At 38.5% G+C, this 25,754-nt stretch overlaps 1 protein-coding gene across 4 annotated transcripts in view; it reads right to left on the bottom strand.

Moving 5' to 3' along the window:
• Window positions 1-25,063, bottom strand: part of si:ch211-45c16.2 (mitogen-activated protein kinase kinase kinase 13) — a 45,906-nt gene extending 20,843 nt beyond the window's left edge. For 2 of the 4 annotated variants that reach the window (XM_041264184.1, XM_041264187.1), the window contains exons 1-2: window positions 24,982-25,062; window positions 11,280-11,421 (exon numbers count right to left, since the gene is read on the bottom strand). The gene's annotated coding sequence lies outside the window, so the exon portion shown is untranslated. Of the gene's footprint in view, window positions 1-8,165; window positions 8,392-11,279; window positions 11,422-24,981 lie in introns of those variants that run through there. The other 2 variants (XM_041264185.1, XM_041264186.1) reach the window with 2 other exon arrangements.
• Between the last annotated feature and the right edge of the window lie 691 nt (window positions 25,064-25,754).

The raw sequence follows: 25,754 nt of genomic DNA, 5'->3' as shown, positions 1-25,754 counted from the left end.
AATAAATAGGATAAAATACTAGGAGCACCCTACTCACTTCTGGCAGATTGCAAGACGAGGGGTAACTGATGAATTTTATTCAAACTTCAGCCTAACCCTTCACCCTATATGGGATGTGGGTCCTAAAATGTAAGTATTACTGTAAGAACTTTAAGTACCAGTATTCCAAATTATGTGAAAAACATTTGGTTTCAAGTCCCACCACTGGTCATTAAAGTTGGGAATTTTGAAGTTGCATTTATCATGCACTCGTACATTGCTTATGGCCACTCTGGTGAGGTTAAAGTACTACATAGATATATCCAAACTGGCTGATTCTTCAATTGTGCATTCTCTGAGGATTGCTCTAGAAAAACTAACAATGTGGGTTTCCAATGGCACTAGCTTGGAGCTGAGGGGTTATGAACTTGCATATGGGACTTGGGACTTAGTTGTTATGATGACACATTTGAAACTATCAAAACCTTACTTGGTTGGATTTTAAAAACCAAAAAGTGATAGTAAGGTTTTTTTTATAAGTTGTGGTGCCTACCTAGGGGGATAAAAGATCTGACCAACCATTTGTGAAAAAGCCATTTGCTGCATTCTCATGCTAGCCAATCAGTCAATTTCAGGCACAACTGAAAGTCTTTGGTTTAGGAGGTGCTCGATGACAGGTGCTGTATACAGGGATTTTTTTTTAAAGCCCAATTAAGTAAGGTTTTGGTAGTTTCAAATGTGTCATCGTAACAAAGAAGTCCCAAGTCCCATGCAAGTTCCCAGGGTGCTCCTAGTATTTTTTTCTCGAAAGTCCTGTTCATTACGAGTTGAACGAGATGCTACATATGATGGGAGCATCTAAATTGCACCCAGGGTAATTGTTTTGGTCAAGGTCCCTTTCTCACTTTAGGCTGACCTTTGCAAGGTCAAAGGGGACATTAAAAAAAAAACAAAAAAAACAATGGCTGTCATTTCTGAACTCAACGTATCAGAAAAGCCCCAGGCGAATTTTTCTAGGAAAATCTGAGACAGACTGGAAACTAAATGTCCCTTTTCTGGTTGAGCTAACGTGCAATGACCCTTTTGCAAATCAGTAGTTGCTACAGATTTGCAAATTATATCAAGGTGGGTAGTGGATAATTTCAAGGGAGTTATGGACCACTCCATTATGCAAATGTGAAAACAGAATCAGTGCCAACAGAAGTGTCATTGTTCCATGAATATCGAAGAATACAAACTACTGTCTTGGATAGAAATACTGTTTGTTAGAAAAAGATAATCATTTTGGAGAAATTACAAAACAAGTTTTTTCCTTCCTTTCTTTCAAGGAAAAAAGCAAAATAGCTTGTTTGAGCATGCAGTTCAATCTTCAGCTACCTCCTCTCCTGCTATGCTTTTAATCAAGACACCAGTTCACTGAAGTTGATGGGTTTGCTTGTAATGAGAGGGCAACAAGGCTAACATTAATCCAGAACAGTGTGTGAATTATAAATGATGTTAGTTGCTGTTATCCCATGAATAATGGCTGGACCTTATCAACACAGTCCGGAGCGACCGATATTGTTTACAATTCATCCGGTCTTGGTGGAAACATTGTGCTTACCTTCAGAGTTGGACAGTAAACATACAGGAAGTTTACTGACACAGTTTCACCTTACAGATACAAGGGTATGCTTACCTGACACCCACAACAAAAACTAAGGTTCTCCATCACCTAGCTGCATTTGTTTTTGCTAGGAGCTCAATAGGGTCCCCATAGCTGGAATATGAAGACTCAGTGGCAAACTATTCTTATGGTGCTCATTTATAACCATTGAGGGTTTGCAGAGTCTTGGTGAGACAAAGTTTTATTCAATTTATTTCCAACTCAAAAAAAATAATCATAGCTTCCAAAAACGATATTTTCTTTTTAACAGTGAAAAATATAACATGTACAGTTATTACTTTTGAAAGAGTAAAAGTCTTGTGAGGAGTTAACAATGGTCGCTCTCGTGTGAAGCAGTCTGTCCTGTAAATAAAGCAGGTGAACAACAGTGGCGCACAGTCGCAGGAACATGCCTGGGGCCAGCTGAAATTACACACAACAGCAGCCCTGCTTGAAAACAATCAATGCTGTGAACTCATGCCTTGCTCCATATAAATTAGCTCAGCCTGGGGTACCAGATCCAGGCCGGGGTTCTGCAAGAGGAGAGAACTGATAATCAGGGTCTGTTCTGATGATCCACACCCCTCATCACCCTCTAACCCAAAGGGCTTCTGCACACGAACCAAAAATATTTAGACATCGGGGAGATTAACACCCCTTGAATTACATCAGATCCATTCTATGGATTATTCCAGTTGGAATCTTTTAGGCCTGCATCAGCTTGAACATTCATTATTTTATTTAAGGGCAACACAAAACATATTGTTGGTCCCTTCATCATCATCATCAATTCGTTTGAAATATGGGTAACAGATGAGCAAAAGCAACTGAACAAAGTAGATAAACAAACGTAGAAGAAAACATTTTACAGAAGTGCACAGCACAAGAAGTTATAAAAGTTTTTTTTTTTTTTTTTTTTTTTGACAAAAGGGTATTCCTTTATCTTGACTCTAAGGCTGTTCACAATCAAGACAGATAATGCGCTTCTCCACAGGGCACAGCTGCCCGAAGTTTTATTTTTATTGCACTTGCCAACCTGGCATTGGTGTCTCTTGCGGCTCTCAGTAGGGCTGCCAGCTTCAGCTGTGGGTACACGCTTGGCAGTTTCCCTCTGTTCCAAATGCTTCTTGCGAAGTTTCTGTGCTAACTGCAAAATATATTCTCTTTGGTAAATTCTCTGTGCATTCTTTGTAAAGTACCCAGCAGTTGATGGCTGCTAGGTCCAATACATTGTAAAACACCTGAACAGGCCACTGTCGGGACCCAGCTTTCACAGAATACTTCTGTGCCACCTGATCCAAAATATCAATTCCATATTTTGTTTCATGCAAAACTCCACGGTCTCTGGTATTTATTTTCACTAGTCCTGTTGCTAATTGACTGACCAAAGCACCGCAGCTGGCAAGCAGGCGCCAGCCTTTCAAAATGCTGATTGAAAAACAATAGACTGTCAGTTATTCACGCAGGCAGAGAGTAGAGACTAATCTAATTACAGCTAAACACATTGCAGACTGGTAAATTAAAATAATAAAGCAGAATACCGTTGTGTATAATCAAAATACTATTGTTTTCTGTGTGGCCGTCAATATGACTGTCCCTGGGGCTTTTAGGTATAATGTAATATATCTCCTTTATTTCTGCACTCCTGCGTTTCATGCTTTGTGAGAAACTAAGGTTTTGAATGTTTTCTTATTTTAATTAATTGGATCATAAACCGAATGCATAGGATTGAATGCTTATAAATGACCACCCGATGAGTCAAAGTGTATATTCATTCCTAGGTTGTGCATTATTTACAAAAAGGACTATTGTTTATTCCTCCTTGGTATTCCCTCTTATTTTTCAGTAAAACAGATTAAGAATTGTTTTCAAACAGTACTGCAAGAAAAAAAAAAACCGAAAGCATTTTAATGCAGAAAAGCATGAAGACTGGCTGAGAAAGTGCAAGGTGGTGCAATATATTAAGAATAACTAGCAGTAAATCACAGCTGCATATCCCCACAGAACCCTGTACAATCAAGTTTAATTTCCACTTAATCTTCTGTATGCTTTTTCATTACACACTCTCTTTATCAATACATGCACCCTGCATGACAGCGACCACTTCCATAGCACTGCCCAGAGGAATGTAGTGTCGGCATGGGTCACCAGGACAGCGTGGATTACTTCAGTCAAGTCTGTTCTCCAGAATGGCCCAGATTCATCTCACCTACACTACCGGTCAAAAGTTTTAGAACACCTCAATTTTTCCAGTTTTTATTGAAATTTACGCCGTTTAATGTCTCAGTGTACTGCAGTTAAAGCATAGAACAAATAAACAATTGGAGATAAAAAAGAAATCATGCAATCGTTTTGTTTAACAAAATTTAATCAAAATTTTGGACTCAAAGTAGCCACCTTTTGCAGATATAACAGCCGAACACACTCATGGCATTCTTTCTACAATGGAAATCAAATATTGTTTGGAAGGTTGCTTTGCTTTCACCCTTCTGTCCAGTTCATTCCAAACCAGCTCGATGGGGTTTAAGTCTGGAGACTCTGCTGGCCATTTCATGATTTGAAGCCTACCGTCTTGTTCTTTTCTTCTAAGGTAGTTCTGACATAGCTTGGAGGTATGTTTTGGGTCATTATCTTGCTGTAGGATGAACACCTGACCAACTTGGCGTATACCAGAGGGTATTGCATGGCGCTGCAAAATGCTGTGGTAGCTGTTTTGGTTCAGGGTGCCACTCACTCTGTACAAGTCGCCGACTCTGGATGCAGCAAAAGAGCCCCTGACCATCACGCTTCCTCCTCTATGTTTGACAGTTGGCGTCACACACTGAGGAACCATCCTTTCGCCTACTCGACGGTGTACAAAAACCCTGCGTGATGAACCGAAGATTTCAAATTTTGATTCATCAGTCCATAAGACCTTCTTTCCAGTCTTCAGTAGTCCACTGGCAGTGCTTCATGGCCCAGGCAAGTCTCTTTTTCTTATTTTGCCATCTTAGCAATGGTTTTCTTACTGCCACATCGACCTGTCAAACCTGCAGCTCGAAGTCTTCTCTTCACAGTTGAAACTGAGACTTGCTTACTTTGACCAGTGTTAAGCTGTGCTTGAAGCTGTTGTCCTGTGAGCTGCCTATCATGCAAGCTGTTGACTCTCAGAAACTTGTCTTCTGATTCTGTTGTGGCTTTGGGTCTGCCAGACCTCTTCCTGCCAGAGTTTCCTCCAGTTTCCAAGTGCCTTTTAATGGTGTAGGAAACTGTACTCACTGACACCTTGGCTTTCTTTGCAATTTCTTAAAGGAAAGACCTACATTTTTAAGGGTTACAATGGTCTGTCTGTCTTCCTTTGTTAATTGCCTTTTTCTCACCATTATGACAGCAATATACTACTTCCTGTAGTACAATACTGTCCAAATAATGCTTAAGAGGGTGTAGTAACACAGTCTGTTCCAACACCGCTTTTATACAGACAGAGGGTTTGAAAGTAATCAACAAAAGTTGAGACACCTGTAGGAATTGTTAGCATCAACTTTCAGGGCTTAATTTACTTCCATTGCTGTAGAACAGCTTTAAGTTGTTAACCCATTACTTGTTCCATGAAAAAGGCCTTTTTGTATAACTCTGAAAAGTACATTATTTTTCAGTTTTTGGTAACCTGAACTTTTTTTTTTTTTTTTTTTTTTTAACCTCTGGCAGTTTACTGCTTACCTTTGTACCATTTCAGGTTATTAACTGGACTTGAAATGCTTAAATTTCAATGAAAACTGTAAAAATGGGGGTGTTCTAAAACTTCTGACCGGTAGTATGTGTGTGTGTGTACACATGTATATATATATTAAATTCAGATAAAACAGAGATGATACTTTTGAGACTATAGAAGCAAATAAATAAGATAAATCCATCTGATTTCTCTTTTGGTAGCTGAAGGCAGAAATTGTAAATCTGAATGCCATTTTTGATCCAGATCTTTCATTCGAGACACACATTACGAATTTTACTAAAGTGTCTTTTTTCCTTTAAGAAATGTTGCCAGACTAAGATGTTCTCTTTCTCTGTCGGATGCTGAGAGACTGAAGCATGCTTTCATAATATATAGAATAATTATTGCAATGCTCTTTTTTCCAAGAACAAGTACCTTTCATCACTGCTTTTTAAAGTAAGATTAAAAACACATTTCTATAATGTAATGTATCTAATTTTAAGGAGTATTATCATCTTTTACTATTTCTCAATTGTTTTGGATACTATTAATTTTGTTGTTTTTATCTGTAAAGTTATTTGAGGCGATTCATCGTGAAAGGCGCTATATAAGAAAAAAAAAAGATTGACTGATTGATAGACCCTGATTAGCACTAATCTTGAACTACCTAATGTTACCTCAATGCTTCCAAAATAAGCTTAATTGTAATACTGCTTCCAGTACAACCATGTGCAATCTCAAGGTTAACTCAACTCAACCCCCAACACGATCATGATACAGGAGCTCACAGAGTTTGAATCCTCTGCTGGAACCAGATTTCAAAGTACCGCAAGGGTGAATGTGCAAGGTAAATGAAGTTGCACATAACAATACTGGTTGTTATTATGTGGTTTTCTATAAACGACAGAACCTAAAACTTGGCATACATCCCCTAATCTAGTGCTCAGTCACATACAATAGCATCACTCTATACAGATCTGCTGCCACTTCTCATTCTTTGGATGCTAGACTCAGCTGGAGCCCCTGACCATGACCGTTTCCGTTTTTATTTGCATCTCTTGTAACTGAAAAATGATGGCTATCAAAAGAAGTCTGGCTTCGTACTATATACCCAGACCTTGACAGAAAACATCCAACCTCTAGTTTTCCTTCACTGTGATGCAGAGTGTCTGCTACTGTGCTCCAGATTGGAGCTCTGAGCTCTGCGTCAGGTGGAAGAAGGTTGATATGCAGGCGCCGTGCTGTATACTCCTAGAATCAAAACGAGACCTGCATACAAACAGCAGGGCAGGGATTCATTCATGAAACTGCTTCTGCCATTTTCTCCATTGAAACAGTGACAGCGACAATGTGCAGGGGTATGAATGAGAGCTTCATCGCCTCGCCTCCGAACACCATTGGATTGAGATTTCAAATGTTATTTGTCATATGCTGAAGCACATACAGTAAGCGGTGGACATAAAGACATAAAGACAGTGATCTATGCTGGCATTTGTACGACACACACCCCCTCACATACATGTATTATTTAGAATACGCTAATGAATGAATCTAAGATTACAACACCTGGATGCTGCAGGATTTAGAATATATTACAAAATGAAATATATACTGGTGGTGGTGGGGAGGCTACACTTTGAAACCAATATATTTACATATTTAAATTGAATAACAAATGTTAGAGATGGTATATGTACAGTATTTTTGTTCCAGGGTAAGGTCAAGGATAAAGCGATCTAAAATCAGCCATTTTTAGAGGTAATAATAAGATCTGTCAGTCAAATAGAGTGGCAGCTGTGCACCCTCCAATCCCCACCCCCCACGAATGAACACAACATTAATGGAAAAATCTCAGAGCAGCACTAATCATCTTAGCAATTATTCCTGTAAAAATTTAGATTAAAAAAAATATACCTAACTTAGAAAAGGCAAAATGTATGGTGTGAATCGTTACAGGGTCACAGATGACAAGACAGACCACCACTCTGCTTAAGGCTGTCTGAAAGAACATCATAATTACCATAAGCACAATAGACAATAGACCAGAGAATAACACAGAACAGTAAAACCAGGGTAGAAAAAGAAATATCTATAGGCCAAACCCAAAATAAACAGCAGAGAGCACACATCCTATACTTTTTTTTTTTTTATCCTTTAAAACAAACCTAATTATGTGAATGCTACTGACAGTAAAGCAGAAATGATCTCTTGGCTACAACGCAAATACAGACTAAGCCCCCCCCCCCCCCAGCTCAACGTTAGCGCAGAGAGTTAATTGTAACCGATAATTAAGGATTACAAAGCATATCTACTCCTCCGATTTCAGTCCAGAGTGCTGAACATAAGCAATGCAAATCCGTGGTTAAGCGTTCATCCTGCCTCACTGATTTCAAGAATGCACTTTTTGTCAAATCACCACAGACATTTATTTTTCAGCTGATCCATATTCGACATCCGACGTGCATCAAAGCAGAGATGCTCTGAGCAATCCAAGCACTGTTACGTAAGTCAGGCTTAGTACCTGTGCAACAATGCAGGCGTACTGATGAATAAGGGCCTTATTTGAATATGCCAAAGGAGGGGAGAGTAGAGAGGGGTGGGGGAAAAAAAAAATCTTCAGTGGAGATTTTTCACTGACAAAAAAGCATTAACATCTGCGCTTTTTATAAAAGTGCCTCGACAGCTGCGGCTTCCCGGGGCCGCTGAAAAAAAACAAATCTAAAAAAAACCTCTGCTTGGAGCATACATAACCTACCTACCGCCTGTCCTTCAAAGTACAGACCACCCATTAAAATACAACATCCACAATCAAGAAACTCAACAAGATTAAATGACCAGTTGGTTACTTACAGCTGAGAGAGGTCTGATGCATGATCTTCCTCCAGCGCAGTGTAGTGAGAAAATAACACAGAAAGAGAAACACAAGGAGGAGGGTTAGGGGGCGGGGGAGGAGATGGAAGGAAGATGCAGAATTCAGAGGAAATTCCACCCACACATCAACCCCGCTGCAAAGGAGGCTGCTGACGTCACGGTTTCATGAATGAACTGGACTGTTTAAGGATTCAGCTCCTGTCCTGAGAGCTTTGGCGTGTGCAGAGAGAAGGAGGAGTAGCGAGGGGGGAGGGGGGAGAGCAGTCAGGGAGAGGAAGGACAGCCAATGCCTGTGGTCACAAGAGTTTAATGGAGAGCATGTGGTGGAGAGGATAAGCCGAAGCAGCAATAGGGTTGATTGTGAAGCACTGGAGTGATAACCAAGATTTTAAAATCCAATTTTTAGCTTACCTATTATTAGTTAGCAACATTTATATTTACCCCCACCCCCTTTTTTATGTGCTGAGGTTCTTTTTGTTTCTTCCATGTTTTTTATATTTTAATTCTGGATATGTAAGTGCCTAGAGAAGGTCCTGGATTAGCCAATCAGCATTTAGCTACAGCGCCCCTATGGCATGGGATAGTCTGGACAAGAGTATCCAGGATATGATCGAGCAAAATGTATCAGCTAAATGAAGAATAATGACGAATATTTCCTATATTTTAATGAGTGGGTTCCAATAACTACTTAAGTGTAAATATTTCTGATCCCAGATTGAATGTGCGATTGTCTTTTAGAGTGATGTGAAATTACTGCTGGTCTGTTTCTGGTCATCTTGCCAGGACGCTCTTGTAAAAGAGGCCTCGGTCTCAAGGTTTTTTTTTTCCTGGTTAAAGAAAGAATAAACAAACAAATAAATAAAAGTTGCTGCTGCTAATCCCTTCCTATGCTGTAGTACAAACCCATTCCAATAGTCAAGCTGCAATCAGAGCATTTGACCTACAGTACTGAACTGGTACTAGGATGCAGCAGTTTATCTGTAGCATGTCATTTGAAATAATTGCAGATCCTGAATTAATGTGAAAAAAACAAAATCACCAAAAGCATCCCCTAAAGTTTCACCAGTTTCATGTGGCCTGCAAAATTTTTCCAAACACGAAACGGTCAGGAATCGCAAAGTGTAACAATGAGGACAGCAAGACAACAGCAGAAGAGTATATCTACTCAGAACACACTCAATTTGCAGAAACAACTTGTAAATACCATTCAAAATGACTCCGTGGTTAGCATACGTGACATCAAGTGAAGAATAATTTAACTGACGTATTACGTGGCCTGACTGCATGTTGTGCAGTAACAGTGCCTGTGGATGTCTGCGTGCATGTGTGTGTGTGTGTGTGTGTGTGTGTGTGTGTGTGTGTCTGCACGTGCGTCTTGCTGCCCATGTCTGTGTGCATGCAAGGAGGACCAAACAACGCCCCACCCCCTCAATCCCTGTTGCAATTATTTAAGGCTGAATCAGTCTGGGGATTTCTCAGAATTTTAATGCTTTCAGAAAGTACCGAAACTTGCCACGGGCATGAATATACTTCTACAATACAGCAATGGCACTCCAATACAACCTTTCTTTGTACCTTTAGAAACCCTGAAGGATCTTTTCAACAAACGTTTTTTTGTAAAATTTTAAAAATAATTACAGTAGAAAACATTTGCCAACAATGAGACAATTTATATCCAAGATATCTAAATTCAGCATTATTGAGTGTGTGTGTGTGTATATGAGACTGTTTCTCAACACTTTTTGCAGTGTTACAATATGAATTCACCTGCGAACAGAGTACCTGTACTTACCCTCACTCCTCTATTACAGGATATCTGAGCAGCTATCTTGCCCATCGGAACTGAACTTGACTTGCAACAGTGTGACCCAGCTTTTATATGAACAGAATACATGAGAAGGACAGCCCTTCTGCACAAACCCCTTTGTGTACAACCCCTGTACAAACACACTCATGCACACATTACATTTTCTTCTATCATAGGCTGACCTATTAACCCACAGTCAAAGTTAGGTATTAGTTAGCCAAGTCAGGTCCAGACAATTTTTGCCACAGGATGATAATTCATATGTATAAAAATTGCTTATTACAAGGATTTACTTATTCATTATTCATCTATGTACCCATCAGGTGTCTTGTGTTCAACCATTATGGTGAAGAAAACATCCAAGACAAAACTCATTATTTGACCATCTTTATGTACATGCAAATCCATTTAACTCGTAACTATTTCTAAACTTGACATTTTATATACCAATAGATCATATTAATACAAACACATGTCCTTGCCTGTTAAGCTAAAGTTTCTGCTAACTTGGAAACCATTTATCTATCCAATAAGGGAGAGGCCCATAGCTTACAGGTATAATGTCCAAAATAACCAGTTAATAATTAACAGTGGGTTACATCATTGCGGTTTTTGGAAATGTTGATGACCTATTGCTATAGCTACATGGAATGCTGAAAAAATATATATTGTTAATACTCTATGTTGTGATCTACATAGACAGTAGATCTAAATGTTAGTTTTCAGGTGAATGGTTCAAAAGCCAAATTCATTTAGATCATCAGGAGTACTGTATGTGTGCATGTAGGGAGACAACCTTATAAAATAACTGGTCTATTTCTCCCTCAAACGAATGTTAACTTTGGTTTTATTTCCAGCTTTAATAAATGAAATATTGATCCGATTTGCCATTTACTGGGAGGACTTTCATTTTAAAAGATTAAAAGGGGACGACTAATTATATCCCCAAAGATCTGTGATGCACATTCAAAGCAACTGTAGAATAGCATGCTGTGCTCTCTAACTGACTAGCCTGGAGCGCGAGGGATGTCGCGGTTACCAGAAGGGAAGCCAGCAGGTTTAGGTGTGAGCAGTACTCATCAATAAACTTTTCAATTAAAATAAGGTAATTGATCAAATAAGAGGATGGAAATAAAACAAACCCTCATCAATACAACTCCGACAGACACGTTTTTACAGCTTCAGAATAGAATATGATTACCAACGCATTCAAAATAAAGTAACTTGTTCTGCCAGCTCCAAGATGCATATTAAACTCTATGATAATCAATTAACATTTACTATACCTGAGAAGCCTGTCATGGTTGAGCACCTCTGCCTTTTTATTTAGTCCTGTGTGCAGCTCCAATACCTTCCGGCAGGCAGGCTTGCCTCTCTCGCTCTCCTAATCTTTCTCTTGTCTTCACCTGTTAGGGAAAGGGTCAGAGTCTGAAAGAAAGAGCAACAAACCTTAATTGGTGTCCTGTGACTGCCATAAATCGAATGGGATTGGGCCCTTCTGCCAGTGAGGAGATAAGGGAGACCTCTCCCTGGAAGGGTGACATAATGCAGCAGGTAGTAGGGAGGACGAGGGAGAAACTACACTTTTATTATTGCATAAAAAAGGGATCCCAGACTTTTGTCTAAAGAAATAAATGCTAATGCAAATTTTTATAAAACAGATAGATATATCCTTCATAAGTCCTACTAAATCACAAGTGTAGAACATATATAAGTCACCATGCTCTTTACTCATACCACTCATTAACTTGTTATGGAATGTCAGTACCAAGTTGGATCAGAATTGTATTAGCAGTTATATGTCAAAGGGTGATGTATACTGTATGAACTGGCACCTCCATAATACCTGTCGTCTGGGATTTTCATGCCTGCAAGGGACAACTGGAAATTGACAAAAAATGTTACACATTACTATAACATTAAACATATTCAACAGGATTGAGGAATGTCCACAAGATTCCAACAGTTTGGAACCATTTGGCCAAAAGGTGTAAATAAGAACAGAGGAAAACAGAAGGCTTGGACACTGAATAGAGCTTTGAATCTGAGCGACAATTACAAGATACGAGTACTGCACATGATTGTGAAAATGGTAGCAGCAGTTCAAGAAGCAGTTGGATGCTCTCTTTGCAGCTTGAATGCGTGTGCAGACCACAAAGACCATTTACCACCCCCACTGGTCTCGACACTCCCTCTGCCATCAGACCCTGAGCAGATGGACCCAGAGTCTAAACCAAAAAGAGCTTCTACACTGTAATCGAGCCACGGTCAATACGAAGAGATGGGCTGGAACAGATGCCTCCGTAACATTGAAAGAAAACCGATTTGACAAGCATGCCATGTGCCTAGAAAAGAAATAGCGAATCTCAGCCCCGAGGCTGATGATCCACTTAACAGCACACTGCAGCCAGAATCACAGACAACACAAAACAGGACCAAAAGCACAGTGTTTCGACAGGTCACTTTTCTGATGCTCACACAATTACATCACCACCTTCCAGTCCAACATGTATGTTAAAACTGTTACTGTAATGATAAAGACAGAAACACTGGCATGTGTTTAAATAATGTATCTTTAAGTGTATCTTTTCCAGGGAACAGCTGGTCCTTGTGCTTTTCTTTTTAAACAATGGCCTTTAAATTATACTCATTTTATTTTCTGCATTAAAATCTAATATATCCAGTTAATGTTGTACAGGTGTCTAACATTTCACCTGTCTTGAATGTTTTGTTTTTTTTATTTAGCAAGATACTGTCATTGTTTATATAACAAAATGAATCATTATGTTATGCACATCACTTCGTAACTTATATTGCTGATATTTGCAGTACATTGCTAATGATTTACTGTGTAAGGAACTCATACGTCAGACTTTCAGAACACATGTGCTTTTTGCAAACTATTAACATGGCATACTAGAAAACCTCACAGTATTTGCCATAACCGGTCATACAGTACACCCCACATATTTATACAGGGATCAAAACAGACAGTGGTCTTTAATACAGGTTAAACTGCATCTCCAGTAGATCCCTGTGATTAAATTACTGATTCGGTATTATAAGCATGTACTGTCTTGACACACTGGCTTGCTGGGCAAGTCGGTACTATTAATGAACTCTCAGGGGTTGGGGGAAGACAAGGGACTCTCAATCAAACAGGAACCCCTTACTAGCACATAGATGATCACAATAAGTAAAATAAAAATAACAGAGTTGAAAACTTGCAAGACCAGAATAATAACAAAGATTCAGAGAGAAAGGAAGAGAGCAATGCGTGGGGTGGGGGGTACAAAAGCAAAACAAAACAAAAAAAACAATAAACAGTACAATCGAAATCCACCTGCCAGAAATGGCTATTTACTTAGTTTACCAGGCTGTAAACATCTGTTATAAAAACAAACAGTCGTGCAGCTCCCAGCAGGGGAAATTGCAATAAAGCTTTACAGTGTTACCCAGCAGGTGTTTTAGTTGGGTTATCTAGACAGTAACTCTCATTGCTCTTAGCCAATTGAGAAAGACCACAGAATCAGCACTGACTACTAATCACAAAGCTGGCCTTGACATCTTACATTTGGGGGTAGGTATAAGGAATGCCAATTACCAATCATTTCAATTTCATTCCAATATGGGTCATTCCACACCAGCTCAACTAGAAAAAGGGGCATTTTGTTTCCCGACTGTCTCAGATTTTGCCACAAAAATTCACCTGGGAGTTCTAGGGCCTGCTGAGTTCAGAAATGCTAATCATTATTTATTAATTTCAAACTACCAAAACCTCAATTAGTTGGTTTTAAAAAACTACAAACTCATAGAAAACACAAGAAATAGATTACCATGATAAAGTTATGTAACTTGAGGGGTTAACAACTTCTAGAGTCACTAGAATCTCACGTCTACTCCTATTGGAATCAAACAAAAAATCTCAGTTCTTATGACAAGTATATAACTATGCAAAAAGAAAAGTATCTTAAAAATGTTAAAAGTTGCATGCAGAATGTGTCTGGTTAACAACTGCTATAGAAACCACACATCATTCTGTAATCATCCAATTTAAAATTATTGCGGGCGTGAACTGGGAATGGGGAGCAAGATTTTCTTCACAATGTTCTTCCATTCATAGAACAGTCTCGGGAAAGGGCCACTTGGAGGTGTTCAGAGTGGCAGGATGCATAACCTTCACTTGTGCTCCATCATCAGAGAAGTTCTGAACTTCTTCAAGGAACATTTTATTGTCATACAACACCTTCACTCAGGCACCAACTTGTAGATGCAACTGAGCTGGACCCTGCTGGACAACTGTGCCTTTCAACACTGTCACCACACGGAATTCCGTACTTCTTTAACTGGTAAATGAGACCTTTATCTTTCCTGGGGTATCGGGTACAAAGTGGTGTGCTTCCCTGGAGCCGGTGATGGCTAGGGCATTGTCATACCTGGCATTAAGGAGAGGGTGGTTCTCTTCAACCTGTTCTTGAGTGACAAATGTGACCTTCACATCAGTTATGTGTCCTTTCGCCCATTCATACAGCTGGTAAGGGGTAAGAATGATGTTGCCTTAAAGTCTTGGGCTGAAATTCGAATAAAACTCGTCACTTACTCCTCGTCTGGCAACTTGCCAAGAGTGAGTGAGGTGCTCCTGGTATTTATTTCTAGAAAGCCCTATTCATTATAAGTCAAACGAGAAGCTACATATGATGGTACGTAGCCTCTAAGTTGAGCCCAGGGTGATTTTTCTGTTCAGGGTCACTTTTGGTTGACCTTTGCCTGGTCACAGCTCAAAGGAAAAGTTATTAAAAAAAAAAAAAAAAAAAAAAAAAAAAAAAAAAACCTTAAAATAATGATTAGCATTTCTAAATTCTGCGGGTCCGGAATCCTCCAGGTGAATTTTACTAGCAGAATCTGAGACGATCGGGCAGCAGCTCTGGTTGAATTAGTATGGAATGACCCATATGCCTTGTCTCTCAACAAATAAAAAATAAAATAATTAACATAAAAAAAAATAAACTTGAAAAGACATGTCAAGGCTTTGCCAATATAGCTACCAAGATTTCTGTATTTGTACTTCAAAACTGACAATCTAATAGAAAGTGTTTAGGTTCATTCCTTAAACATGCATGTCATTATGAGGACAACGCCCATTTGTAATCTTTATTTTAAATCAGTATAAACTAATCACATACCTGCATGAATCTGTTCTTGTGTTTAAAAGCCTGTTCTACCAAGTATGATTCAACAGAACACATGTTTATTTTCAAAGTTGATCTTCAAGGATGACTGATTCTAAAAAAAAACATTTTTTAAATAAGAAAAAAAAAACTCTAGATTGTGCTTAATGTGGATTAAAATCCCAGATTCTATATAAATAGCCAATTTGATGTACACATCTATTCTCCAGTGTTTAATAAAGTCCACATTTTAATGGATGAAAGCAACTGAAAATTAGAAGTTAACCAGTTGAATTAAAATAGATACTTCCAATGGTATCTAATCAAGATCCAGATACAGTAGTAACTGCAGAACCTGCTGGAAGGGCTGTAATTCTAAAGAGGGACGTGAGTGTCATCTGCTCCTCCACATATCTTTGAATGTTTTTAAAAATTGAATTACGTAAATGTACACAATCAATAGTGGTGCTCAGCACAGTGTAGTGTATCTCCACGGTTCACAGGTCATGATGGCAACAGCATAATACATCATGATCCTTGTGATGGTGCAGATGCTCTACAATCGCCTACATTGCTATATGAAGCAAAAAAAAAAAAGACGTACCATATAGAAAATACATTTTAATGCAGGGGGATGTATGACTGTTGTCAGAACAATCTGCTTACAAAGTTGGTTCCTAAGATGTCTGGAGCAACTTAGGCATACAGAAGTCTGCATGAGATTTGTGTGTCACTGACTGCATGTCTACCTGTTAGATCAGTCTCTCAATAGTGCCTTGAGGAATGATTCTGCCTGGTGGTAGAGGGGTTGATCCTTATATTGACCTACAATGTGGAGCAAATTGGGCATGTACTGATCAAATCTCATTGTGAGTTTTTCATAACCAAACAAAAAGATGGTCTGTCATACACAGTAAAGTGTTTCAGTACCAACCTCACATGGTGTTTGGACACAACAAAGTACTGAGGACAAGAATGTTCCTTTTACCTCATTAAAGGTTTACTGTATTGTATGTTTACCTCTTGATTTAGCCCAAGTTTGCTTTTGGGTCAGAATTCTTGTTATTCTCTTCCCATTTTGAAAGTCATCTCATCACTGACCAGTACCCTCAGGACAGGACAGGACTTATACAATTTATAGCAATTCACTGTAGGAAGTTTCACAAAGGCACTGGGGCTGGAATACACAAAATGATCAGTAGCTTTGTTTGCAGTAATCTTTGTTTGAACTTGTTTGTTATTGCAGCACTGGTCTAGTTTCAGCTTATCACTCATATTTCAAAGGTCAGCTAATTGCTTGCATGTGTTCTAATTGTGGGAAACTGCAAACCAGGAAAATCTGATTAGAGACAGAGTGACAGACACTGAGGAATTCCCCACCCCAATAAGCGAAAATCTAAATACACAACACTTCGATGTTCTTGTTACAATTAATTTCACCTGCTGTACAAATCACAAAGAGAAAGTTTTAAATATTAAAAATAAAGAGGTTGGGGGAACCCCTAATTCAATTTGATGGACATTTTTATTAAGTGCAGGGGTTCTCAAGCGGCCACTGGAAGGTAAAACAAAGGGAAGCAGTAACAGGAATCAGAATGCAAGCTCAAACCATGATAATAGCTCAGTCAATGAACTGAATGCAAGTCTCATAGCCGTTACTTGTTTCTTAGAAAAGGGCTACTGGGGAGTTACTTGGGACCACACAAAGAATCTTCCAGGTAGACGCATTTGAGAAAAAGTGTTATCCTGAGCAAGAAAGCACTATTTTGATATTATTCATCTGATCACAGACCAAAATTGAAAAGATTCTAGATTACCTCTGTCTCTCCATGAAGAGAAAATCTAGACAAGGGAAAACTGGTGAAAACTGAGACCGTAGAGACCGTGGAGCAGTAACTGGGCAGAGGCTGAGGTACTGTGTCAAGTTTAATCCCCAGTTACTGTCAGGTCAGATATGTGACAACAGGAACGCACTTACTGTAAGAGACATAGAACCCATAAATTTGATTTACCTGTAGAGTATGAATACCAGGACTCAAATAAAGTGTCTGCATTCTACCAACTATACTATACAATTGGATTCAGTTGTGGCTGATGGTACCAACTTATTAAAAGTTGTTACTGCACAAAGTCTTTTCACAAAAGGACAATTCATTGTCGCAACTCATTGACAGATGGGTTTGAACAACCCCCCTGGAATGAGACTTTCTAGATATTAAAGAGGTTGAGGTGGGGGATAGGGGTAGCACTCTGATGTCTACTTTGGGATAATGAGAACAATGCAGATTTACTGCAGCATGCAGAATTAACCAAAACTGCAAAGCAGCAAAACGTCGTCCTTAGATGTGTACACCTTTTCATGCTGCAAGACGGAAAAAACAAAAAGGACAGCCTACTGTATGTTTAGGGACTGCGTAAAAATAGATGGACTACGAATTTTAAAGCTCCCGCATCTTGCTAGTGATTACATCCATTTGAAAAGTGTGAAACAAGAATATTTATTGGCTTGGGCTGTTAACAGGATTATGGTAAAATAAAGAGACAAATATTTCTCATATTATTTGCTAAAATGATCTCTGCACTATGCTACTGTACCACACAAATCTATTAACAAGGAAACTGTCACCGGCTGTAAAACATATTTAAGCCACCGCTGCAGCTTTTAATTACAGACTCTAGGGTCTATTCAATTGATCTGAACTGTGGTGGATCCCAATACGTTATCACCATCATTATAAACCTACTACTTTTATATTGTATATGTCACTTAAGAAAAAGGCCTAAAAAAACTGAGAGATGTTAGATGTCATAAAAGACATACATTTCAGTGGTGATCTGACCCTGTTTTGAGCAACTGTATACACCCCATTGCTGTATAAACACATTCTGACAATCAAAGGTAGGAACTAGACACCTCAGGTCCTCGAACCAGTATTACTGAACCTATATTGTAGACAGAGTGAACACATACTGTACATTAAAATAAGCAAATAAACAAGACCAATCAATATTTTTCTGTGCAAAAACATTATTTATAAGTGTATTGCCAGTGATACTGTAGTTGGGGTTCTGATAAATCATCTGAATGATTTGTCCTTAAAAACTATGAGGTGTTAAAGTTTCACTTAATTGAATTTGGCAAGAGAAAATTACTTTAATTCAGTCTCTTTAAATTTAGCTGTATTATTATTATTATTTTTTTTTTTTTTAAAAAAGCCAGCTCACGAGAAGCAGAGAGAAAAAAAACCTACACTACTAAGTACTGCATGGAGAAATTTGCAATTAATGGCCGCAAAACATGTCCAACACTATGTAGTGTTATTATTATTAGTTTATTTACCCAAAGCGACTTACAGATGTTACAGATATATAGCCCATTGGTCTCTAGACCGCCTTGTAGATGGGGAAACCTTCAGAAGCGCTTATGCTTTCATTCATAGATGCTACAGGAATCATACTCATCTATTTAGGTCTGGCACTTGTTTTGGTCTGCTATTGATACAGTAGCCTACCATTAGTTAAACTGTGTGAATAAACCAATATTATCATTTAGGATTTATTTTACAAAAGTTAAGTGTTTGGAAAAATAATGGCTCTGCAAAACAGGAGAGGCTACAGTATTTCATGTCTGACTCTGATAACACTTTGCGACATAGAGCAGTGTACAGTGTCACAGAAAACTATAGTGTGGATTAATCATAATAGGTGTTCTGCCTTTTTAATCTACATTTGTAACCAAAGAGGCTTCCAAACCTCATATATACCCTGGACACGTCTACTTTAAACGTGCGTTAGAGCAGTTCAGACCGTGAACCCTCCAAGCACTTCGATCATACACAGTCTGCTGTACTGATGCGCTGAGGTTTCAGGCATGCTTCTGAGAGCTTCATTGCGGTCAAAGCGGTTCTTTAACTTTCTGAGTTTTATAATTCACTTTAGAGTGATTTATACATCCTAACTACAACAAAAGTTAATTAAAGTGACTCTCTAGAATTCTATTGTGAAAAATGACAAAGTGGAGTAATTGGATTACTTACATTTAGAATATCTATTAAAATTACAATGCTAAGAATGATTAGAACAGAGGCAAAACATTTCATATGTAAAATACAACAGCAGTGCTCTTCAACTGGAATCTGTTGTAAATGGCACTTACAGAAATTTCCATGACAATAGAATCCTTTCAGTTTTGTCACTCTAACAGCTCAGTACCAGCCTAAGTTCTTCCTACAGCATTGCTGATTCCTTTAATTTTTAATCTGCTCAATCCACCAGCACACAAAGTATACAGAAACCTGCTTACCTCTGAGAAAGGGGTTTCAATATCAGATGCCTGAATGTCATCTAAAAAGTTCTCCCCTTAAGCAAACAGAGTGAACACATCTGGTCACACTCAGTGTCGAAGCGCAGCTGCAATCTCTCCTACCCTGCACTTGAAACCTTGTTGACTGGACTGGATGTAAAGCACACTGCCGGGGCTCAATTACAGGTGATCATTATTATTTCAAAAGCATCGGAACAGCAACACTCACAGCTCACGTGTCCCTAAATTAATAAGAAACTGCTGCAGTTGCTACTTAACAGTGCTTACTGTGTACCACTGCCACACATGGACAGCCTTTCAGGAAGGACTGGCGCATGTACTGCAAAAGGGGAGTGTCCTACATCTTTGCAGCCCTTGCAAAAGCTGTACAACACCTGGGGACATGGCATCTTCACTCTCTCACACCCATGTGTTAAAAGTTTCAGAAAAATTATCTTTGACAGTGTTTTACATTGCAGTGTGCAAGAGGTGCTGTATCAGGTACACACTGGCAAGCTAAACTTTAGGCGGTCCAATTATTGTGAATATAGACTCCTACATCTGAGTGAGCGCTTACACTCCAATATAGTATGTGCTGTTGGTGTTCCCAAACCTTAAAGCCATTGGGAACACCACCTGACTGCTGAATCAATCTCATTACTCTGAGTCCTTCTGTGTATCAAGTACTGTTGTAAATGTGCTTCAGAAACAAAATCACAGATCAACTATAATATTTCCTGGTTCACTAATAGCTGGGCGATCACAGGTAAATTGAATAAGTCACACGCAGGGTGAGACGTGAAAATAAAACAAACAGTTATGAGACGCAAAAGGAGTGAAATATACTGAATCATATACTGGTGTCCTGATATTTTGGGTGAAACTGGACAAATTGTTTAGATTATTGGTTTATGAAGTCTTGAGATTTAAATCATAAAACAAACAGAAAAAATATGCAATAAAAACAAACAATGTTGAAATAATAGCACATCATAACAAATGCAAGAAGTCACACAGCCTTTTATATAAGTGGTATAGGTTTTAAGCTTAAACATGTACACTACATGCTTTAGTTTACCTCAACTAAATGCTTAGCCATTCACAAAACCCAAAAATATCAGCATGTTACTCATTTCCTTTGTTTTTAGTTGTAGTTGTTTATTTAAAAATAATGTACTGTTTATTTTTGCATAATTCTGTAAATAAGTGTTGGAATGAATGTTAGTTTGATTTTTGTTTGGTCCCTATTATTTGTAAATGTGGAAGCCTTTCAATTGAAAAAACAAAGCCATCAACTCGAGTTATTCCACAGTGAGTGAAGAACTGGCCCTAGTCCAATGGTGCTGGGAGAAGGTGTGTGTGTGTGTGTAATAAACTCACAATCCAAAAATGCACAGCTAAAGATAGCTGATCAACTAAAATCACTGGTAATGGCACCCAAACGTTCCGCTTAGCAAGCACTGCTGATGGAAACACAATCACCATTTGGAAGAAAAGCGCTCTGCAGTATTTGATGTCACCTTCTCACATTTCAAAACCGTTCGCTCACAAAACAAAATCTGTACAAGACTGAGAAGATCAGTTCTAGGATTCTCACTCCACCAGACTCTTCAAGGAGAAGCTTTCACTTCAATGGTACTGTAAGCCCAGGGCTTGAATTTCATTTGTGTGTGCTGGGGGGGATTTCACCCCTATGCTGCAGCCAATGTGGGGATGGCAAAAGAAAAGGTACTTTTGCATATAAAAAAAACTATATATATTTTACAGCATCATCATTCACACTGGTGTTGCTTTAAAATAAGCTGCTTTCAAGAGGCCTAACAGCTGTTCATAAGTGTGAGAGAGTACTATCCGTTGCAGCAGAAGAAAAAGGTGCTTTTCTTTTTTACAACTCTTTACACTCAGCCTTATTTCCGCCTGTTTTTCACTGTTTTCTTTTATGTATGTTCAACTACTGGATAGTTTGTACTGCACCACTGAACATCAATATGAAAGTACCACCCCTTTCAATCTAGCTGCTACAATGAAAGAGCTGTGAACTCTGTCACATGATGAAAGGCTTAACTTCAGGCGATCATAGTTCCGGCTAGGAGTACCGCATACACACACACACTACATCTTCTGAAACCCCCGAGTCTGTACTTTTAAACAAGCCATGAACTGTGGCTTTTACGGTGCCTGAGTAATATGTGCGTAACCTTCGGTGTGCTGGCGGCCCAAAATGAATGGGGCTGAGTTTTAAGAGTTAAAGCGAAAGTCACTGCTTGGAAAACATCTAGATAGACTTAATATAGTCTTTAATTCAAAACTGTTTACTTACTGCAGTGTACCGAGTTTCTATAATCCTTAAAGATAACGGCCAAGAATCACGTAAGAGAGAATAAAGTCTCGCAGCACTTAAAATATCCAGCACTACTTTTATTTATTTTAACCAGAACTACTCAGAATGCGGCTTATGGTGCTTTCGTCACTGACACCCACTTCCTTAGAGATTTTGGAGCATTTCAGGCATTCTAAATTGGGTGAAAGATACAGTACCTTGGTGTCTTTAAATATCTCAGCAGGATTTACCCGCACTGAAAGCTGCAGATATGCGGAAGCAACTTGGAAAGCGAAAACGATTTCCACAATCCAACACAGAAATTCAAGCCCTAAAGCCCCAATCATGTCATCTTATACTTCAGCATCACAATGCCAAGCAACCCTCCACATATTAAGTGCTTTATTCAGCATTTCATTTAGATTTTCACAATAACACTCATTGCATTTTAATTCTATTAATAATTTCCAGTACCAAAATCTATGCAGAAAAAAAAATTGTTATGACTTGTCACTGATTGTTGAGGATGAAGATGGTAGAATAGCCAGACAGGGAATTACTCACACCCTCGCAGGCAGTGTTTGGGTTAATTGCTCAGCGCATGGGTTTAGCAGCTGAGCTTTCTTAACACACTTTTGTTTCATAAAAGATTCACTGCTCTGAAAGAAGCCACTGTAGAATCCTGTAGCAACACTGTTTTTGATCTCACTGTTCCTATCTTTCCATCTATCGATAAGAACCCAAAAGCTGTTCTAAACCGTGACTGGAACAACAGTAGACCCTCTGGTACTGGCAATTTAGTCTGACTTGCTAGCTTGGAACTAACAGCACACTTCTGCTTCTGTCAGTTACCCTACACACCAGACAGGAAACTGAACTAGACCTGTAAGTACCATATTTGTTCTATGTGGTACTGAATTTCCTATTGATGTATTTACAGGTAAAGTGTTGCAGGGGGTCAGGATCACAGGATGCTTTAAACTTCTGAGTTTTAAAAAGTCACCAAGATGTGATGGGTCTAAAACAAGAAGAATACCTTTAAGGTAACTGCTAGTTTTACCCTATACCAAGTTCATATTTAACCAGAGTTTTTTAATTCACATAAAGACTGTGTAAACATTCATCAGGATTGCCAGTGCACTGTCATGTCACTAACCTCCCAAACTGCCTCCTCTATTTGACTGACATGCTCTGCAGCCAGCAGCATGCTTTGACCCCAAAGACGCAGGTGAAATGACCTAGGAAGTGAAACAGTAACAAACTTCCTGAAAACAAGTAAAACAAACAGAACTTTCTTTAACCTTGTGCCAGATATCATTTTAAAAATAAAATTCCATGTTGGCTATAATGTGTTTCGTTCAAAACTGTACATTTGAGACAACGGTATAGCAAGTGAAACGGCTGCTTAATGTGTAATATGGCCTACCAATGCTAAATCTTAAACTAGCAGAACATTTCAATAAATTATCATCATACTCCAATTTAACATAATAGAAACATCTAGATCTCTGGCATATTCAAACAACAAGTGAATAACTACTATCAAACATATTTTTAGGGCTAAAACCTACTGCAATAGAGATGCTTTTATGACAAACAAAATTGTTGATATGTTTAAAGATAAATAAATACAAATAAGATCTCAGATGACCCAGGTTTAACATTTTAATACCTTTGTTATTCAAATGTTTTAGTAACAACTGTCTAACTGTCAGGGACAGTTCATAACCAAGTATTGTCATTTACAATGCTTGATAAAAATAATAAAATTAACTAAAAGGTTTTTTTGTTTTGTTTTTTATTCACTATATAGATTTTCATTTCAGATATGAAACAACCAGACAAAAGTACCACTCCTTACAGGAAAACATACACTGGCGCTTCCAACCTTTGACAATCAGGACCTTTTGTTATTTTCTTTTTACAACCCTCTAGCTGCCATTACTGTACTGCAGTTGGCATCACACACCTAATACATGTTATTTGTGTTTGGTTTTGTGTATTCAAAAGCTGACGCGACAATTTCTAAAGACCTCCAGCTATTTAACCAAACAAACACTCCCCTTATTTACAGTACCTCGGCCAAGTTTGCCCTTACTCGGCTCCCCAGAGTGCTGACAGAGCTCCTATCAAGCTAGCTGCTGCATTCCTGCACTTACGGTGCAAAATCTCTCTTGTGCGCTCGGTTAAAAATAGTACGAGTCACTGTTCTTGGGCACATCCCTAGGATGTTATGGTTGTTTATTATGATTATTATTTAAAATGTCAAACATTTACAGGACTCTATCCTTATTTTCTGCTGATAGATAAGTGAAATATGGACGAATTGGGGAAGACACCCATCAGTATCTAACCGTGAATTACTATCAAAACGAAAAGACGGAGCATTGTATTTGTTCAAATACTAGAAAACGTTAACCTATAAACACAAACCGTAACTACCCGTGTTGTACACAAACTGGACTGTCAGAAAAGTATCTTTTTTTTTTTTATTAGATTCCAAAAGTAGTTAAAATAACACACACACACACACACACACACACACACACACACACACACACACACACACACATATATATATATATATATATATATATATATATATATATAGTGTAACTGTGGTTTACAATGCACTACACGTTTTAAAGATTTCACATTCAAGTTAAAACTTTCGCTTAGCTTTGTTTAAATCTACAAACTCGATAAGATTGAACATTCTCTACAATATAAACCCACAGTCGGAAACTGAAAGGCAGAATGGCTGAATGTTATTCTGACCTATATTTGTTTTTTCAAACACATAATTAAATCCATTGACAGTGTAAGCTCAGTCAGGCGCATAATGTACTAAACAAGCTTCTGTTGTTGGTAGCTTGGAAACTATTACTATCCCCGTGTAGCACACTCGGCTCCACCACCCCCTCAATAACTTCTAACTAAATAATTGTTAAAGCACTTCTGATACAAAAACATCCATATGTCCTATTTTAAATTTCCCCAAACATACTCGGCATATAAAGTCTTTACAGTGTGCCGTACTGCACCATATAAACAAATTCAGCCACGTACACTGATATTACTACATAAACCAAGCTTACATGGGCACACGTCGACCAAAAATAAAAAACAGCCGTCACAATGTCCACATGGAAGAACGCTAAATTAATAAACTAATAAATCGTTTAAAATGCCGATACCTTTTTAAAGACAACAAAATCCTCTTTTTCTTTCCATCTCCGTCTCCGCATTTGCTGTCGTGAGCTGAAACGTCACTTCCTCGTTCAGTGTCATTCCCTACACCTGTGTAAACTCACACAAGCGGAGCACCTGATCAGCTGTCAGGAAGACTGGCTGTCATTGTTCGTTATCTCTGTTATACCCTTCCCCCCTCACCTGTCTTGTCGCTCCTAACTGGTCCGTTTGATACAGAAACAGTTATTTTAATGCATTACTTTGCAGTAGCACTGCATGCCATAGGTATTTTTTAAGTTAATGCCCCACTGCCCTTCTTATTTTACTGGTGTGTTCTGTAGTATACAAGTATACAAAGCTGAGTATAGCATTAAAAAATATGGTGAAGCATAAATCTGGAAAACCTCATATGCATAGCAAGGTGCTAAACATGGTATAGGACAGTAAATGCATTGCATAAGCTGTAAGGGTAACTAATTTGCTAACTACAGTAACAATCTCACAAAGATATAGAGACTATGGGTCTGGAAAATCAAAATGATTAAGTTATTATGAAACAAACATAATTGAAGGCTATAGTCAGATATTTGATAGTGTCAGAAAAATATATATCACCGGCTTCTCATGAGCATTATGATGTGCTTTGTTTAAGAGAATCAACATTTCAGTGCTTGCGTTTTAGTAAATGTCAATGAGATTACTGTTGCATTGTGGTTTACTTTCCAGGGTGTGTGAAACAGTTATTTTCTTTCAGCACCTATCCAACTTATGTAAGATG

This window comes from Polyodon spathula, chromosome 11 (genome assembly GCF_017654505.1).
Source record: "Polyodon spathula isolate WHYD16114869_AA chromosome 11, ASM1765450v1, whole genome shotgun sequence".
In the NCBI taxonomy this organism is placed as follows: Eukaryota; Metazoa; Chordata; class Actinopteri; order Acipenseriformes; family Polyodontidae; genus Polyodon; species Polyodon spathula.
The sequence above is the reverse complement of the archived record's forward strand: the minus strand, read 5'-3'. Positions and strand labels throughout refer to the sequence as shown.